Here is a 5,112-nt window from a genome sequence, read left to right as displayed (position 1 = left end):
TTTTAAAATATAGCACCATAGTGAATATATCACCATAGCGGTTGCAGGAGAAATAAAATATAAAACAAGTGTCTTCTTTCACAAATCTAAAAGTTAGATGTACTTTTGGAAACTTTACCCCTTTGCTTAGAGAGGCTCTCAATATATGATTTGTAAAAGATCCACACAGCCACCGGCAATAATGCAGTGACTGTATTTTTTTAGTTTTTGTAGGTATTTAAAAATTGAGTCTTAATTTTAATAAATTAACGAATAAATTTTTATTAATTGACAGTTGATTTAAAAATAATAAATTTATCAGGTGGCCGCAGAAAATATTCATGGAGCCGATCGATGATTCCTAAGATTAGTCAGGGTTTATTCGGAGGCTATAGAAAATATTCATGGAGCTGATCGATGATTTTTAAGATTAGTTGACGTAAGTAGGATATTGGATATCAACTAAGAAGAAGAAGAAATAAAAGACCCAAATGCATTGGCTTGAAGGTCCAATATACATTTCAAATTAAGGCAAGGCCTATCGACGGCCATTATTTGCTCACAGACAAGGCATATAATTAAGTTAATCAAGGCACTAAAGTAAACACGTGCATGCAAAGCAAACAGTTCGGCGATTGTTTTAATTAAAGTCCGGAAGTGAAGCCGACGCCAGTACTGGGCAACCAGTAGTTGCCGACGATGAACTCAGCCACCGTAAACTTGGACGCCTCCGCGGCGGAGAGCGACGGGTGGACGCCGGCCCACTTCACGCGCCCCGATACGGACGCTCCCGGTCCGGTGTTGGCGTACTCGCCGTAGTAAAGCGTCGACAAAGCGAAGCTCCCGGACCACTCCTCCCACCCGGCGGACTCGATCGAGTCGTCCATGTAAGTTTGCATCACCACCGTCCTCGCGTACTTCTTCCACGGCCGGCCGAGGTACTCCGGGTCCCGCCCAGGTCGGCCGCGCCTTGACGGCACTTCTGGATCGATATCCCGGTGTTCTGGTTCGATCGGGTCCGGCCCTGGGCCGTGATCGAATTCCTCTGACCGCTCATTGCCCGGCTTCCGCTGATGTAGCAGTTCTGGAAGACCACGGCGGAGTTTCCGAAGATGAAGTCGACGGTGCCGTAGATGTCGGTGTCGGAGTAGAATTGGCGGTTGGAGTGGGTGTAGAGCGTGTCCTGGTAGCCCTGGATCGAACACTGATACACCACCGACTTGTCGGCGCCCACTCGGAGCGCCACCGCCTGATGCTTGCTCGGCCCCGAGTTGTTGATGATCGTTATGCCTTTCGCTATGAATCCCGACCCCATTGCCGCTGCAGATATCATCAAATCAATTCAATTCAGTTCAATTCTGCCTAATCAAGATTGCGACATATAGAATAACTAACTATATGCTTTCCAAAAGTGTGATCTTTCTCAGTCACTCCGACAGTGAAAAGAACAGAGACATTCGACATTCGACATTCTCTGAGTCGTCGGGAGTTGAAAGGGAAAGTAAGGTGGTTGCCGATGCTCACCGACGGTGGCGGAGCCGTACGTGGTGTAGCCGTCATTGGCGTTTCTGCTGCCTACAATGACGGATTTGCCCTTGCCGTCGCCCATCAACATTACATTCCTCTGTTTGGTGGGGATGTTGATGTACTCGTTGTACGTCCCTGTCTTCACGTATATCACTTTTGTTCCACCTCCGCCTCCACCTCCGCCTCCGCCGCCGCCGCCTTTACTCTTTTTACTTTTGCCTTTGGAAGCCATTGAGGCCACGAATTTGAGAGCCTCGTTGATGGTGGCGTGCGTCCCGCTGCCATCTTTAGCAACCACCGCGGCGGCCTCGACCTCCGCCGGATTAGAAGCCTCCAAGAGCTTCCTTACTCCAGCCATCACCCACGCCGGAAAATCTTCGGGGGATTTCCTGGAAGCATTTGGATGTACCGGAGATACAAAGCCATCGGAGAGAAGCTTCCGGCCGCCGGAGATCGAAGCGGGTTTCGACTCCTTGACCTTCTCCTGGAGCGCGAGGGAGTTGCTGATGTAGCGGGAGAGGGCGTCGACCTGGGCACTCAGGGCGTCGCCGCCCTTTGCCTTGACGGTAGAGAGGCCGTCGGCGCAGGTCACTTGGTTGGTGAGGGCGGCGCTGAGCCAGGTCTTGGAGTCGTGGAAGCTAGCGCCGGGATCCAGCACGTCGTCCAGCTGCTCCAGCGTGGCGGCCAGCAGCTCGATGCAGTCGGCTACGCTCGGCTGACCTTTCGACGTTGACTTCGACGCCGACGTCGACGTCAGGTTGTAGGCCACTCCGAGCGCCGTCCTGGCCCGGCCCTTCGCGTACTCCACCGACACTTGGAACGCCTTCTTCGGGCTCTCCTTCGCAGAGACTGCTGCCGCCTCCGCCAGCGACTCCTCACACGCCTCCGGGTACCGAGTGGACTTGCAGACGTCAAAAATCAAATTCTCTCCGCCGGCGTCGGCAGCAGCTCTAGAGACCACACTGCCGGAGAAGACAACGGCCATGACAATCACTCCACCCCATGCAACGAGCTCATTTCTTTGAGCCCTTGACATCAATCTCCCATGCATGGCTACAATATGCAACAATTCAAAGAGAGAAGGAAGGAAGGGAGGGAGGAAGAAGATCGAAATGGTGGTGCTGGTGATGGAATTATATTTATGGTGATAAATTTACTTCAATCAATGATTTGCCAATTATCTAGTCGAAGTGGTCCAAATTAAATTAATTATATATAAAATGAGAAAATAAATTAAAAAAGAATACGCACACTTTATATTCAACTAAAAAAGGTAAAGTCCAAAGTGGCCTCTACTGGCAGTGGAAGGAATGATGCTCTCCAGCCAATCTTCATTAACGGAGACGATGTAATTATTGCCTGGAAATTTTAAATGTTACTCACTAATTATAAAGATGGTAATAAATTCGACAATTGATCAAGTGCACTTAAAGTGTGATATTTGTAAAAGACGTATTAACTTTTAGATTTTGTGAAGATTTATTTGTTTCCTATTTTATCTTTTATATTAATCATTATGATATTTCTGTTAGGGTAGAAATGTGTTAGAGATGAGTGAATAGTTCGTCGTACTTGTTGATATGCTTTTTGGGGATGTGTAGCGGAATAAACAACAAGAAACACACTCACAACGCTAACATTAAAGATTTACTTGGTATCCACCTCAAGAAAAGGTGATCAATCCAAGGATCCACGCACGACTCGCTCTTCACTAATGAAATACTCCTTCTCGGTCGCAGTTGTAGAACCGTTAGCGGACGGCTAGAAGGGGGGTTGGATAGCCTACAAAAAAAAAAACTAACTATTCTCGAACTCTTAAACTAACATTTATAAAATAAAGCAAGCAGAAAGTAAATCATAAAAACGAGGCACACGATATTTATTTGGTTACAACCAGGGAGGTTGTTAATCCATGAAAAATATAGTACTAAATACTCCTTCAGACTGAGAAGCCTCGTACAGCAATAAAGCGCAGAAATAGAAGCTTAACTCTAAACTAAAGCACACAAGTGTCGGAAATGAATTGCTCTGAGTTCGTTAAAAGCTCCTGGACCAAGGTTATATTTATAGCCTTGGTCGGGGCGCCCCGAAGGATTCCAGGCGCCCTGGGAGGATAAAACTTTATCCCCCAACGTCCAGATAGTGAAAGACTCGTTTTGGTCAAACTTCAAGGTCCGGGTGCCCTGGTATGTTCCAGGCGCCCCGAACAGCTCCGGGCGCCCCAAACAACTCCGGGCGCCCCGGTCAGCTCCGGGCGCCTCGGAGGGAAAAGTCAACCCAATTGACTTTTTCCAGCCCGGGTCTTTTGCTCCAGCTTCGTTTGCCTCAGACCGAGTCTTCCGCTCGCTTGGGTGATTTCTGCCATCCGGAATAGGGCTCACGCGAACTCAACTTCTAGTCTTCTCGAGCAGCCTTCCGCTCCAGCTTCTCGTCCCTCGGAATCGCTGCGTGCTTCCTTCTCGTCCGCCAGCGTACTCATCCGCAGTCTTCGTCCCTCGGTCACACCCCGTGCCGACCTTCTCGCTAGCTACATCTCTTGCTCCCCGAGCAATCTTCCGCTCCGACTTTCGTCCCTCGGAACCATCGCACGCTTTCTTCTCGTTCGTTGGTGTACTCTTCTGCAGCGCCTCGTCCCTCGGACGCACCGCGTACCGTCCTTCTCGTTAGCTGCGTCTTGCGCTCGAGTATCTGTGCTCCTAAGCTCCTACACACTTAGACACAAGGTTAAAAACACACAGAACCTAAGTTAACTTGTTGATTACACCAAAATAATTTTGGGGTTCCAACAATCTCCCCCTTTTTGAGATGAGCAACCCAAGTTAAGCTTGGGTCAAAATAGACATAAAATAAAGCTAACTTAATTTGCAATTTAGTGCAAAAAAGATAGAAAAAATTAAATTTTGCGATTCAGTGCAAAAATTTGTCTACCTCCCCCTACACTTAACAAACATTTCTTCTCCCCCTTTGATCACATAAAAAACATGGGGTACAAAAAGAATCTAAGGGTTGACACTTAGTGTAAAATATCGGAAATAGGCGAATATTAATAAGGGATTTTTCCGGAATTTTCGGGAATTTTTCGGAGCTCGTAAGGACGAGTTAACGGGAACAAGAACGGGGTCCGGAAAAGCCTGTTTAGGCTACCCGATTTAAGCGAGGAAAAGATTATATTTATATATGTATCCTTTTTCCTTTTTATTTCTTATTTCTCTTCTCGCCGAAACCGAGCGCCCGAGCCCATTTCTCCCCGACGCCGTCGCGTCCTCTCCGAGCCCTAACCGCCGGCCGTGGCGGTTCTCCTCCACCCTTCTTCTCTCCTTCTCCTCCTCCCGAGCCGCACACCCGGAGCCCTCTTCATCTTCTTCTCCGCTCTGCTGTCCCCAAATCGCCGGTGTCCTAGCCTCTGCCCGACTCCAGCGACGCCACTTCTTTCTCTCCTCTGCCGCCACTCCGACCCGGAGCCGATCCCTAGCCGCGTCGCCGCCACTCCGACCCGACGCCGAGCCCTAGGTGCCGACGCCCTCTCCGAACTCCTCACATCATAGCCGAGCTCTCCTCACAGCGAACCGTGCCGCCGGCCACAGCCGAGCCTCATAACCGAGATCT

General features: G+C 49.1%; 1 pseudogene; it reads right to left on the bottom strand.

The window, feature by feature from the left end:
• Positions 1-453: 453 nt before the first annotated feature.
• Positions 454-2,633, bottom strand: LOC122027709 (annotated as a pseudogene).
• Between the last annotated feature and the right edge of the window lie 2,479 nt (positions 2,634-5,112).

The sequence above is a fragment of the Zingiber officinale genome, chromosome 10A, assembly GCF_018446385.1.
Source record: "Zingiber officinale cultivar Zhangliang chromosome 10A, Zo_v1.1, whole genome shotgun sequence".
Lineage (NCBI taxonomy): Eukaryota > Viridiplantae > Streptophyta > Magnoliopsida > Zingiberales > Zingiberaceae > Zingiber > Zingiber officinale.
Note: the sequence above shows the minus strand (reverse complement) of the source record. Positions and strands in the feature narration are given on the sequence as shown.